General features: G+C 34.0%; 2 protein-coding genes across 2 annotated transcripts in view; both read left to right on the forward strand.

Moving 5' to 3' along the window:
* LOC126891977 (serine/threonine-protein phosphatase 4 regulatory subunit 4-like) overlaps positions 1-15,750 on the forward strand; it is a 206,098-nt gene that overhangs the window by 154,848 nt on the left and 35,500 nt on the right. The window lies entirely within an intron of this gene.
* LOC126891982 (zinc finger protein 235-like) overlaps positions 1-15,750 on the forward strand; it is a 34,638-nt gene that overhangs the window by 6,105 nt on the left and 12,783 nt on the right. The window lies entirely within an intron of this gene.

The raw sequence follows: 15,750 nt of genomic DNA on the forward strand, positions 1-15,750 counted from the left end.
CTTCTTTTTCTGGATTTACTAAGTTTGTTTGGATTGATTTAAACGATTGAATTTCCTTTTTTAATTCAACATTTTCCTGTTTTACTAACTCAACTTCAGACGACAAATTTTTCATATCATTAGTAAGCTTTTCAAGATCTTGCTTCAACTTACTCATTTCTATCAAAAGTATCATAGGATACAAAACAACATTTCCGATAATCCAAAATATTTTTGGTCTTACATTAAAAGCAAAAGAAATGGGTATAACATACCAACTACAATGGTCTATAATGACAGGGTTGGCTTGAATGTCAAGGACTCTGCCAATATGTTTGCAGAATATTTCTCATCTGTCTACTCAGATGACCAACAAGATACTTTACCTTTTTTTAGTTTTGAAAGTTCGATTTGTTTGAGTTCCATAATACTTACAGCAACTGAGGTCTATGATACTATTGCAAGTTGTAAAAACCGATTATGTGCAGGGCCGGATGGAATCCCAGCCTATTTTCTGAAAAAATGTATATGTGTACTTACAAAACCAATTTTGTTTATTTTTAACAGATCACTTGGTACTGGTAGCTTTCCCAGTCTCTGGAAGAAGAGCTTTTTAAGCCGATTTTTAAATCAGGTGCAAGGAACGACATATCAAACTATCGAGCTGTCTGTAATCAGTCAGAGCTGCCAAAGTTGCTTGATTGTTTGGTTAGTAAGAAACTGACATGGTGTTTTAGAGGCATTTTTAATCCTGAACAATTTGGCTTTATGAAAGGGAGGTCAGCAGATGCCAGCCTAGTTTTGCATGTCAATCATATATATAACAGCTTTGAAGAGGGATTCCAGGTTGACTCGATCTATACTGACTTTTCTAAGGCATTTGATCGGGTTAACCATGGGGTCCTATTACAAAAACTAAGAGCTTTGGGTATTGTGGATCCCCTTCTTCAGTGGATTTCAGAATTTATTAGCGGCCGTACGCAGGCAGTTAACTTAGGAGGTGTTACTTCGATTGAAATAACAGTTCCATCGGGCGTGCCGCAAGGCTCTCATTGTGGCCCTGTTTTGTTTTGCTTGTTTCTGGTTGATTTAGTAGAAAAAATTAAAAATTGTAGTGTTCTTATGTTTGCTGACGATGTAAAACTGTTTAGAAAAATTCAATCCTGGGATGATGCTGTTTTACTACAGGAAGATCTTAAATCTTTTTATGATTGGTGCAATTTAAACAGAATGTCACTTAATATAAACAAATGTCATAAAATGATGTTCTCGAGGAAAAGAAATCCAATTACATTCGTTTATTATATTAATAACTTGCCATTAGCCTCTAAAAATGAAGTATCGGATTTGGGAATCTGGTTAGACACCAAACTGTCATTCTCATGCCACATCAATCAAGTAACAAACAGGGCGATGAAAGTACTGGGATTTATCCAACGCACATCTGTAGACCTGTCTTTGTTCACATTTAGAAAACTTTATTGTGGTCTCGTTAGGCCCATTCTAGAGTTTGGATCAGTTGTATGGTCCCCATCATACAACTGTTACATTGAACATATTGAAAGAGTCCAAAATAAATTTTTGAGGGTAGCAGCTTATAAGAGTGGATACAGGAGAGAGGAATATGACTATCAGTGGGTAAGAGATAGTCTAAATTTACCAACACTTGAGTCAAGGAGGACATTGTTAGACTTATGCTTCCTACACAAAGTTATTAATGTTTCATAGATTGTCCTCAATTGATATCACTTTTTAGTCTTAAAGTTCCTAGTAGAAGCAACAGACAATCAGAAATCTTTTCAGTGCCATTTCACCACACTAATTTTGGTATAAATGAACCGACTACACGATTGGTTCGGAGTGCTAATAGCCTGCCAAGACAAATGGATATTTTTGACTCCAAAATTGGTTTGTTCAAAAAACATCTAAGGGGTATCTTACAATAAGTTTGTTGTAGTTCTGTATTGTTCTTACAATATGTTTGTTTGTATTATTCTGATGTGTTTATTATTTTAATAATTTATTATTGTTGAGGTGTAACTTGTAAAAGTCTTGTTGTGTGTAAAACTTGTAAATGGATGCCGTAAATAAATAAATAAATAAATAAATAAATAAAACTTCTTACAGAGAAACTCAGTTTCAATCGTTCTTAGGTACTTAGAAATAGCAAATCAAGAAAGCGTCTATCCACTTTGGATCAGTATTGTTTAATTCCACACTATCGAGAACCAATATTCATTTCTAAAAAGAAGTCTTACAAAATAAATCAATTCCTTCTACCCGCAATCATTTCTTTAGTATTTTGAAATACGAAACATACTTGAGTGAAATGATGAATTTAATTTTACTATTCATAGTTCTTTTGCTTACTTTTATCTTTTATCATGTTTATCGTTTTCATAATTATTACTTAAGATCTTATTTTGTTATGTTTCTATTGTACTTTAGTTTCATTTTGCTCATAACTGGTGTGTACAATAAAATATTTTATTTGATGCGTTTAATTTATTTTTAAAAGTAAATTTTTTTAATTATTTAAAACAGAAACTAAACTGTTGCAGTATAGTAGTATTAAAGTATAGTGGCGAAACATCAAATTAAACATTTTCGATAATGCAATAATGGCGTAACGCAGAAAAAAAATAAAAAATAAATACGATATCCATCTTTTCTTCAAATAAAATTACTTCTACTAATTGGTTTACATATCTAGAAAGCACATTATTAGAAAAATTTTGCAAAATGATTACCTATAAGTCAGTTATACTGTTTAGCAGTTTCATCAAAACTTCAAATACGATTATCTCTAAATGTTCATTTTGAAGTTTCGTCACTATTGTTCTCACCAGGCGATATAATAGTTTTGTTTTATGGTAGGTTTACTTAGGCGTTAATTTAAATAATGTTGCTGGCTAAATGGGCATAGCTCCCAAAGGCCATAAAAGAAGAAGAAAAAACATTAAACAAACAAAAATCTTACATAATCTTCTATATAACAATATGACTTTGACACTTATAGGTACTAAAAATAGTTATCTTTGTTTCACACTCCAGACAAAAAAACAGTGTAGCCGGTAGTTGTAGTAAATACATACAACATGGCAACAGCGCTTTCCCGCTAAACTTAACGGTAACGAAAAAATTAATATATGAAGAAAAATTTGCTGTATTTGTTTGCTGGTGGGTTATGATGTCAACAAATCTATGACGTGCATGAATAATAATTGTTTGACTTTTATTTATTTATTTTGCTCAACAGGTCATGTAGGCCCTGGGCATGATATACATTACATTTTTTTTACTATACATACAATATACAATATTTGTATATTAAAAATACATTATATAAGTAAATATATTATATAGCTATCATTTTACAATTCATGGACCATTATTGCCAACTCTTTGTTTGTTCTTCTTCTCCATCCCATTTGTGTATTTATGCCTCCGTAAATTGATCGGAGAATTTTTCTCTCCCATCTTTCTAATCTTTCATCATCTGCCTTTCTCAAAGCAATAATTCAGCTACATATACAACCGTAGCTCTAATCACTGTCTTGTAAATTCTTTATTTTGATTTTCTTGAAACAGACTTAGACATCATTAAGAATCTCAGCATTCCGTATTTCTGGTTGCCTTTTGTAATTCTGGATTCCATTTTTTTTTATCTTTATGTCCATTTTCCTTTACTTTCACACCAAGCTAGGTAAACTTTTCCACTCTGTCAAAACTGTACGTATATGTAATCTTTCTCCTCTTGTATTTTTATAAACTCTTCATTGTCTTGCTGTGTATTAGATACCTACCCATTACCATGTATTTCGTTTTCTTTTCATTTAACTTCAGGCCAAAAATATTTGCTTTTTTTCTATCTTCTCTTTGATTTTGCTAACTTTGTTAGATCATTTGCGAAAGCAATACATTGATGTTAATTTTTAATATGGTGTGTTCCATTTTTATGCTGCAATTCCTCATTATTACTTCAAGAACAAGATTGAACAACGTGGTTGACATCGGGTCACCTTGCCTGAGTTCTTGTTTGATTTTGGAGTCCTCTGAGACGTTTGTCCACACTACTTCACTTTTGTTTGACTTTTAGTTTATAGTGTTTTTAGTACAAAATCAAGATTGGCAGGTCAAAATTTCTGATGTAAGAGCACTGTCAAAACATTAGAATGTGACTTCATCATGGCCACGTTAATGTCATTACTTGTCAGATATTGTCTTTGTTTTTGTTTACTGTACAAATAATATCTCTAATTCTTTATTCTAATTAATGATGTCAATCGGTTTTCATTTCTTGCCGAAATATATTAATAATACGCCGAAATATTTGTAATGTTAATTAACATAAATAAACATCAACTTTAAAATTGACATTTCTCTAGCCCAGCTATACGACACCCACACGGAACTGCCCGAACTTGCAAAAGTGTCAACATGGTATTATAATAAGAAAAACGTAATCGCGATTACATTGAGAATTTTATAATTATTTTGTTTAAATAACCAAAAACATGTTTTATCCAGATTTAGCCATACGGCTCACACACTCCCTCTAAGGGGAAAATTGACTCATCCCAGATACCTATGGTATCAAAAGGATTGAGCTCTGGTGGGACTCTTTCCGTGTTATCGAGCCCTAGGTGACTTGGAATGCAGGTGTATCTCCCAAAAATTTTCGTACACTTCTGGCCGTCGCAAGTAGTACAGCTTTCTGCATGGTCTTATAAAGATGTTCATTTAGACCCAGCTTTTTTATGCTTTCGAGGAGGGTCTTCGGAATGACTCCAGTAGTAGACATAATAATCGGTATCGTCTGGGTACTTTGCATTCTCCATTGCCTTCGTATTTGAATTTCTAGATCTCTGTACTTGGCAATCTTTTCAGTAAATTTACTTCGTAAATTATTATTGTTAGGTATCGCCACATCGATTAGTGTTGTTTGTCTTGTTAATTTATTGACTAATACGAGATCTGGTCTATTATGTGCCACTGTTTGGTCTGTGAGCACAGTGCGGTCCCAGTATAGCTTGTAGTTGCCATCCTCAAGCATACTCTCAGGGACGTATTGATAATACGGGAGATGGTCCGTTTGGAGAAGTCCCAGCTTGATAGCTATCTCTTGATGAAGGATTTTTCCCACTGCGTCATGCCGTTCCTTGTATTCAGTTGCAGCAAATGCCTGGCAGCCCCCTGTAAGATGTTGGATGGTTTCTTGGGCTTGACATCCATATCGGCATCTGTCGTTTTGAACCTGAGGGTCTTTGATGATATATTTCAGGTAATTTCTTGTTGGTATAACCTGATCCTGAATGGCCAGTAATGAACATCCGTTTCAGGAAACATCTTTCCTGATGTCAACCAGTAGTTCGACGCTATATTGTTGACATAATCTTGGCTGACCTCATTGGGATGTCGCCCGTGCAGAGGTTTACCCATCCAGGCGCGCACTTTTTCGTCCTTAGTAAAAACAGAAGAAAAAAGAAGAAGAATTTATTCAAAATTAGGTAACCCTAATATACAGTTAAAATTGAGATATTTTATAATATGTCTATACAATTTAAATTATTTGACAATAGAAAAGTGTTATTAAGATACAATATCCAAGTCATAATAATAAAAATAAAACAAAAAAACACTTAAAATATTCCATTACAATACAATCATTAAAAATAAGTTGGTAAGTAAGGTGGTTTATGCACATTTCTGGTTCCCTCAGTTTGATCGGTGTTGTGTCATCTACTGCGCAGATAGCGCGGTGTAGAGTAGATGTCTCAGCCTGCAACTGAAAATAAGTTCTTAAATTAGCAATTTGTCTATCTAATTGCTTACCTATATCCATAAGTCCATGTTTTATTATTAATAATAATAAAATGTTTTTATAATAATAACATGTTTTATTATTAATAATATAAATTTTATGAACAGTTGTCTATCAAGTCTCTTAGTGATTAGACGTGTTTGATTTAAAAGTCGATTCACTAATTGCCGCAAAAAATACACAGTTTGTTTACCTTTTACTCATTTATTTGGTTAAGTTTTTTGGATTTCTACAAGTAAGTCGATTCATTACTTAATTTATCCTGGGAAATTATACTTAAAAATCCGACTTTTGTCTGGGACGGATGTCGGGAACTTCACCTGGCGGCGGGAAGCCGCCGCGATCTTCAAATATAAGAATCAAGGATATCAGGGTTCTGGATGGCATGGAACTCGACGATTCAAATGTAAATATTAATCAAGATGGTTTTCGCGGATTTACAGAAGCCGATAAGAATAATATTGCAACAGGGGACAAAAATCAAGTTTTTCCAGCAGATAATGATAAAAATAAAAGCTCATTAACAACAACAGCAAGTAATTTAGACCAGCCAAACCAGTCTTTCAAACGCGATATTTCCATTAATAATCGATTTACGTCAAGAGATACAGGTCCGTACTTAATTTTTGTGGAACACGAAGTTTTGAATGTGGGAAGATTGCATCCAATGAGACTTGGTGAAAAACTGTTAGCACTTTCGGAATACGAAAAATCGATCTTAGAAATTAGTAGCGTGGGTCGTAATAGACTTAAAATTGAAGTTAATTCAGGGTTAGTTGCGAACAAATTAGTGAAAAATTCGGTATTCAAAGACAATAAACTGATAGCTTATATCCCCTCACATTTAACTGAAAAAAAAGGTATTGTGAGATCGGTCGATACATATCTGACTGAAAATGATCTTGTTAAAGTTATAAAATCAGAGTGTTCTGTTCGTAAGGTGCAAAGAATGTTTCGAAAAGTAATAAAAGACGGAGTGATTGAAAAAATCCCCCGTCAAATGATAATTGTCACATTTGCAGGGAACAAAATTCCCCAATTTATTTATATAAATAAAGTGAGATGTCCTGTAGACACGTACGTTCATCCTGTTATGCAGTGTTACAATTGTCTTCGTTACGGTCACTCTGCATCTCAATGTAAAGGAAAAAAGAAATGCCGAAACTGCGGCAAAGAAAATGATAACGAATGCACTCAATGTGATAACTTCTGCATTTTTTGTAACTCTAATTCTTACAACTCGACAAATCGAGATTGTTCAGAGTATAAAAAACAAAAACGAACTAAGGAAGCAATGGCACACCTTAATATTTCTTTCAAAGAGGCTGAAAAAGTTATTGACAGTCCTGCCTACACTAGTATTGTTCAAAAAAACAGATTTGCTCCGTTACTGTCATCCACTACTGAATTCCCTTCATTAGTTTCCAGGCCAAATACCTATTCCAATATTGCTCAAAGCTCATCAAAACATTTGCCTTCCATTGCAAATATTTCAAATACTGCAGCTTCTACTAGAAAAAAAAAAAACGAAAAATACACCCATCGTTTCCTACGCTTATTACCGCTCCAAGGGAATTTAGCTTTTGTGCTAGCCCCGTATTCCAGTTCGGAAACTATAATAAAAATGTATCTAAAAATAACGATGAACATCTTAAAAATGAATTCGCTACTACTTTGAAGGATTCAATCAATAATTTCTTTTCAGACATTCCTGCTCGAAACCCTGCGATTAATAGTTCAGTTCCCTCTATACAAGATGTAGAAAATATAATTAACAGCGTGATTAAACATTTCTTTACCTGATATGGCCGGTTTAAAAATTGTCCAGTGGAACGCTAGATCAGCGTACTCTAATAAAAACTCTATTACGCAACTTTTTACAGAAGAACACTTTGATATAGCTCTTATTTCGGAAACTTGGTACAAACCTAAGTATGAAATGTCCTTACAGGGATTTAATATTGTTAGAAAAGATAGACGTAATAAACGAGGTGGAGGTGTTAGCATAATTATCTCTAATAATATTAAATACAATAATATAGTATTCAACCAAACATTTAATAAAAATATTGAAGTTTCTGGCATTGATATTGATGTCAATGGCACCAAAATATCTGTGGTTAGTATTTATCGTCCAGGTAGCATTGCAGTCACAGTGAACGACTATGTTTCTCTTTGTCAACAAATTCCGCATAATTTTATTATTGGTGTCGACTTTAACGCCCATCATGGAGCCTGGGGCTCTATAAACAATGATCATAGCGGTAACATACTCATGGAAGCTTTAGAATACTTCGACAACTTTATCATTGCAAATGAAGGATCTCCTACCAGAGTATCTGCCCCTGGCTCTCCTCCATCATGTGTTGATCTTACCCTCATTTCGTCCAACTTTAGCTCACAATTCTCTTGGTCTGTTAAAGCAGATACGTATGGCTCTGACCATTATGCTATCACATTTGTGTTACAACAACTCAGAATTGATAATATTAATATTACCCCCATTCATAAATGGTCTATGCGAGAAGCTGATTGGGCATTGTTTCAAACAAAAATTGATAAAGATTTCTCCGAGATTCCGCTTTTCAACAATACTAACGAAATGATTAACTTTATCACCAATTCAATGACATCCTCGGCGGATTCAGCTCTTAAAAAAACTTACCCCTTCTCTCCCAAAAAGGCTCCTCATCCCCCTTGGTGGGATGAGGAATGTCAACAGTTAGTTACCCAAAGGAAGGAAGCTTACAAAACGTACAAGCGCAATATGATAACTTCAAATTATATCAATGTAAAAAAATAGATGCTCTCTGCAAAAGAACCTTCAAATTGAAAGCCAAACAGGCTTGGGCAGACTATTGTACTCAACTTAATAGGAATTCAAATCCCTGGGAAATTTGGCGCCGGATTAATAGATTTCAAAAGAAGAAAAATGATATCCAACCATGTGAAGAAGATGAGGCGGAAATACTTTTTCATAAATTAGCTCCAAGTTTTGTTAGTCCTTACATTCACTACACACCCACCAGTAATCATGATCATTCTCTTCTAGCCCCAGTTACACTAAGAGAGTTAGAACTTAATATCAAATCGTCAAAACTTACTGCTCCAGGCTTAGATGGCATCAATTATATGATGATTAAAAAGCTCCCTGACTCGGCGAAACACTTTCTTTGCAAAATATATAACAATATACTTTCAGGAGATACGGATTACCCCTCACTAAAACAGTGTCAAATTATTCCTATTCCTAAGGTCAGTGACAACAAAGCTCTGCGACCCATTTCTCTAATGTCTTGTGTATTAAAAACTTTGGAAAGAATTATCAAACTCAGATTAGAATGGTGGTTAGAAAATAATAACATCCTCCCCCAATCCCAGTTTGGTTTTCGGCGAGGTAAAGGTACTCTCGACTTTGCAGCCAATCTTGCAACGGAAATTCAGTTGGCTTTTTCAGAAAACCATTATTCAGCTGCCTTATTTTTAGATATCTCTAGTGCTTATGAAAGCGTGCTGTTGGATTGTTTATATGAAAAGTTAACATACATCCATATACCACCACAATTTGCATTTGTTCTTATTAATAAATATGTTCCTCAGACGACAGATCTTTATAAAATGCAATACAAATACTCTAGGTCCTAGAGAGGTTAACTCGGGTCTGCCACAGGGGTCGGTGTTGAGCCCGCTTCTATTTAATATCTATACCCTCGATGTTCACAACCTTGGTATGAACGCAAGAATTTTACAATATGCTGACGATTTTTCTATATACACTACTCATAAAAACTACTCTCAATGTGTTAGTAATCTTAAGTATATAGTGCATTGCTGCTTTAAATACTTTCCTGAGCAGGGATTTGAAATATCACCTCATAAATCTGCTATTGTATTTTTTACCAGACACCAATTGCCAGAACTTAATAGCCTTACAATTCAAAATCACACTATACCTGTTTGCAAAACATACACATATTTGGGTATCACATTTGATTGCAAACTGACCTGGTCCGATCACATATCAAGATGCATTAAGAAAAGTGAAAAAAGTGTTAATATCCTAAGAGCAATTAACAGATATCATTGGGGCGCTGACCCTAACATTAACTTGATTTTCTACCGAGCGTACACTCGATCTATCCTAGATTATGGTTGTTTCTTGTATGGATCAGCCACTAATTCCAGACTTTCACAAATAGATAGGGTACAGTTCAAGGCTCTACGCATTGTTCTTGGTGCATTTTAATCCACTCCCACAGCTGCTCTCCTTGCAGAGTGTGGCGAACCCCCCATACAACTTCGACGACAGTTACTAGCTGAAAAATTCGTCGTTAAACAAAAACGATTTACACACAACGACCTTATTAAAAATTTAGGCATCTTAACTGCATATAGCTACACTAATAAATACTGGCACAACAGAAACTGTCCCCCTCTAGCTGATGCATTTGCAACAGTCTCAAACATCGAACTACGTGATGATTCTGGTTTGCCGTTCTTCACGGCTAAATTCGATATATGTTTTACACAACCAAATATTATTTTTCCAGAATATAATGATAACCCAGCAATTAATAACATATCTATGCAAATAGAATTAGAGAAATTAGGTAATGTACATAAATTTTTTACAGACGGATCCAAATCCCCTACTGGAACAGGATGTGCAGTGTACAGGGAAAACACAAACGAAAGTTTGTTGTTTAAACTAAACAAAAACTCTACAATCTTTGCAGCAGAGGCACTTGCTATATTTAAGGCTTTGGATTGGGCAAACAATTCACTGCTACCCTTGTCAAACTTGGCTATAATATCGGATTCGAAATCTGTTTTATCAGCTCTGGTGTACCCGGTTACCTCCATATACAATAACTCAATAATCGTGGAAATTTTGACAACTTTAAGAGCCTTAGATTATAAACAGATAAATACATTCTTCATATGGGCCAAAGGACATTCCTCCATAACGGGAAACGAAACAGCTGACAAACTGGCAAAAAGAGCTATCACTGATGGCAAACAAGCCCCCGAATTAACGCTACAAGACGCATTATCTATATGTAAGCAAAACTTAAGAACTAAATGGGCAGACAAATGGACAACAATTAGATCTAACAATGCATTTCAGTACTGCACGCTTTTTCTAAACACTTCCTTCTACAAAGCTTGCTAAAAGAAGCCATCCCAATAGAAAAATTAACACCAAATACATTAGGTGCCTCTTTGGACACGGAGCAGTCAACTCCAAGCTTTATAAGATGAAATTGGCCACATCCCCCCGCTGTGACTGCAGTGACAGTTTTGACGACTTTAATCACTGGATTTTTCAATGCAGTCATAATTCTAATGCCACCTCTTACCTTATTACGGAACTAACTAAACTAAAAATCCCGTTTCCTCAAAATTATCTTTCCATTATGCTGGAGTGCATCCATAATCCCGAAGTAAGAGCTATTTTTTGTAACTTTTTGGGTCGTATGAGGAGACGCTTATAATTTCCTCAACTTTTAGGTCTGTATCAACCAATCCAAATTGTATTCAGTTAGGTATTAAATATATATGTATAGATTTGTAAAAACTGTATTTGTACCAAATAATTGTATTCAGTTACTGTATTTATATGTACAGATTTGTAAAAATTGTATTTGTACCAAATTGTGTTCAGTTATATGTATAGACTTTTAAATGTTATAAATTTTCGTGGCAAAACGGGTTCTTCCCAAAGCCAATAAACCAAAAAAAAAAAAAAATTATGAAACAATCCTTTAAGTTAAATACTCCAGAAAATAATAGATACTTTTATTTAAATATATTAGACAATCGTACGCTACTGATATGACAGTTTTGTTGCTATATTTTTACTTCATTTCGTACACAATTTGATTCAAAATATATCTTTAAAACACTGTACTGTTTTTATAAATACATACCTACATATTAAATATTGCTTGATTTAAAAACTATTGCAATTATTGTTGTGTACCTATTGGGACCGTGCAAGTTCGGAAAAGCGACACCTGGTTTCTACGCTCAGCAACTTTATTCGCACTTTTAATTGTATTGGCCAGTTACGTTAGTCCTGGTTGCTGCATAATTGTCAAGGCCACAGCCCAAAAAAAGTTAAAAGAAGAAAAACTAAGACTGAGGTTATGTTATTAAAAAGTAAACGATTGTATGTAGTAAATAAAATTAATTATTAATGCAGTATTGCAAGCAAAATACAATTAATTAAATTTAATTTTTATATAATATTTGCATATCATATCAATATTGTGGAGCAACATATAATTTTTCTTCTTCAATGCCATTAGTTATGAAATATACGTCAATTTGACAATATGAATTATTTCAGAAAGTTTCAAGATTTCTCCGATATTTACGCACGATCGTTTCTCATATCCCCTCCAAGTACTTGCACACCGCGAATACTATTGTGTTTGTGTTTGTATTGAGAAACATGTCAAATCAAAATGCTTATTTAATAGATTATTTTGAACAAGAACTATATAATGGGATTCCCTTTTACCATTAATTGGAGAAGTAAGTTAAAGAATTTAGATTTCTTAGATTAGGTTTATTAGAAATAAGATTATTATTAGATTTAAAGATCAAAAAGTTTTCTTATGAATTTTAGCGTTTGCAGTACCTAGGTACTTAGTTTTGAAAATATTAAATAATCTTTAATGATTATACCTACACTATGATAATAGTATTATTAAGGCTAAGTACAAATAAATTAAGGCTATTAAGAATATAGTATTATTAAGGCTGTTTTATCGGTGCACCAAAACCTAGGGACAGTGTTTTCTCTGTTATTTACCGACAGAATGTCTCGAAATTTGGACACGTTATTCGAAATTATGTTGCCTTTAAAATGATGGTTTTACTTTTTTTTATTTTTTTGAAAATTCTGTTGAAAAATTAGATTATAATGTTTAACGTTCTATTATAACCAAACTTTTTACTCCCATCACTTGAAAGAGTTTTTTTTTCTGTAATCGTTGATTTTTTTTTTCACCTTTCTGTGTCCAGTAATAATCGAGAAAAGCGTGTTCCAACTTTGAAGAAAATTTGCTAAAAATATTGAAATCTAATAATGAAACGTGTAACGCAGCATTGGCGCTTAGTTTCATCGTTATCGCCTTCGTGACGACAAATCTCATGAACGTACGGTCAGTCGGTCAGTTCGCTTGAATTAGAATCCATTTCCAGTTATTCATTCTTGTATTTTCTTCATCAACTTGCTTAGTGTTTACAGTTTACAGTATTCTTAGTTATTTTGAAAACATTAAACTTATTTAGTTTACGGGTATTTTTAAGTACTTAATATATTATTAGTTTAGTGGTATAAGTTACAAGTTCTTTAGTTTACGCGTATTTTTAAGTATTACATTAGTTTAGGGATATAAGTTGACAAGATAAGAAATGAGTCCCAGGGTGTTTTAAAATAAGACAGAAAATTATACTACTATCCACGATTTGTGTTTTATTCATCAATTTGATACTTTTCTTATGTAACTGCAACCTATAAATATATTAAAATAATGTATATGTTACCGGCCAAACCCGATTTCAGGACAAACTAGTTTGGCCTAGGCCAAACTACTTTGTCCTAACCGCCTAGGATAAACTAGTATGACCTAGGTCAAACTAGTTTATCATATCACGCGTAGGCTAAACTAGTTTATCCTGATATAAATAAACACACTTCAGGCCAAACTAGTTTAGCCTAGGCCAAACTACTTTGTCCTAACCGCCTAGGATAAACTAGTATGACCTAGGTCAAACTAGTTTATCATATCACGCGTAGGCTAAACTAGTTTATCCTGATATAAATAAACACACTTCAGGCCAAACTAGTTTAGCTTAGGCCAAACTAGTTTATCCTGATATAAAGACGCACACTTCAGGCCAAACTAGTTTATCCTGATATAAAGACGCACTTCAGGCCAAATTAGTTTATCCTGATATAATAAAGATTCACACTTCAGGATAAACTAGTACGGCCTTCTTTTTATTCTTCTTGTAGTGCCTATCCGTTTCGGATGTTGGCGATCATCATGGCAATCTCTACTTTTCTCACTGCTGCTCTGAAAAGACTTGTAGTGGTTGTGTTGAACCACGTACGCAGATTTTTGAGCAAGGTGTTAAATGAAAGCTTATAATCCAAGGATGGTACTAAAAGTTAGGAATTTGACCTAGGCTCTCTGTCTGTCGGTCTGTCCGACCGCGAATATAACTGCTCCGTCACTATACCAGGTAGAATGACAAATGAGGTGTCAAATGAAAGCTTATAATCCAAGGATGGTACTAAAAGTAACAAAAGTAACAAAATTGACCTAGGCTGTCTGTCTGTCGGTCCGTCCGACCGCGAATATAACTGCTCTGTCACTATACCAGGTAGAATGAAAAATGAGGTGTCAAATAAAAGCTTATAATCCAAGAATGTTACTAAAGCCCACACTAGTTTGGCCTGAAGTGAGCGTCTAGAACCGGAAGTCCTACTTTATGGGAAACTTTATGGGAAATGGCTCTCTGTCAAATGCTCTGAAACTTAGGATTGTGGTAGTTCTTGATGTGTAGAACAAAAGACTCCAGGGACGCGTAGCTCCAAAAAATCATAGTTCTAAGATATAAGCCTCTGAAGATATAGGTATAGTGAGGACGTTTGAGTTGAAATAAATTCATTTTCTCGAGAATGGGAGACTCTGGAGATAAATTACGAATCAGGTCAATTTTTATTTTTAAATTATAATTTTTTGGCATATATATCATACTAGTGACGTCATCCATCTGGGCGTGATGACGCAATCGATGATATTTTTAAATAGGAATAGGGGTCGTGTGATAGCTCATTTGAAAGGCTATTTAATTCTCTATTCACTAATATAAACATCAACATAATCATTTATACAGGGTGCCCAATTTTTTTTTAATTAAATTAATTGAGACAAAAAGAAGAATGTATATAATTTATTTAATTCGAAATACATTTTACTGCTGTCAGAAAACAGAAAAAATGTTTATTTGATAAATAAATATTGTTTTTCGCTTAAATTCAATATTAAAGCTGCCACCCACCTACCTCTTAGCAGTTTGAACATTTAATTTAAGCGAAAGACAATGTTTATTTTTCATATTAACATTTTTTTCTGTTTTCTGACAGCAGTAAAATGTATTTCGAAATAAATAAATTATATACATTCTTCTTTTTGTCTCAATTAATTGAATTAAAAAAAAGTTTTGGCCACCCTGTATAAATAATTATGTTAATGTTTACGAATAGAGAATTGAATTACCTTTCAAATGAGCTATCACACGACCCCTATTCCTATTTAAAAAAAACACCGATTGCGTCATCACGCCCAGATGGATGACGTCACTAGTATGATATATACGCCAAAAAATTATTATTTCAAAGTAAAAATCGAGCTGATTCGTAATTTATCTCCAGAGTCTCCCATTCTCGAGAAAATGAATTTATTTCAACTCAAACGTCCTCACTGTACCTATAACTTCAGAGGCTTATATCTCAGAACTATAATTTTTTGGAGCTACGCGCCCATGAAGTCTATTGTTCTACATATCAAGGACTACCAGAATCCAAAGTATCAGAGCATTTGACTTAGAGCCATTTCCCATAAAGTTTCTGCGGGGTCCTTTCTCACCTTTAGTACCAGCCTTGGATTATAAGCTTTCATTTAACACCTCATTTGTCATTATATCTGGTATATTGATGGAAGAATTACATTCGCAATCGGACGGAAAGACGGACAGACAGCCTCGCTAAGATTTCTCACCTTTAATAACATCTTTGGATTATAAGCATTTATTTGACACCTCATTTTTCATTCTACCTGGTATAGTGACGGAGCAGTTATTTTCGCGGTCGGACGGACCGACGGACAGACAGCCCAGCTCAAATTTCTCACCTTTGGTACCATCCT

The sequence above is a fragment of the Diabrotica virgifera genome, chromosome 9 (genome assembly GCF_917563875.1).
Source record: "Diabrotica virgifera virgifera chromosome 9, PGI_DIABVI_V3a".
In the NCBI taxonomy this organism is placed as follows: Eukaryota; Metazoa; Arthropoda; class Insecta; order Coleoptera; family Chrysomelidae; genus Diabrotica; species Diabrotica virgifera.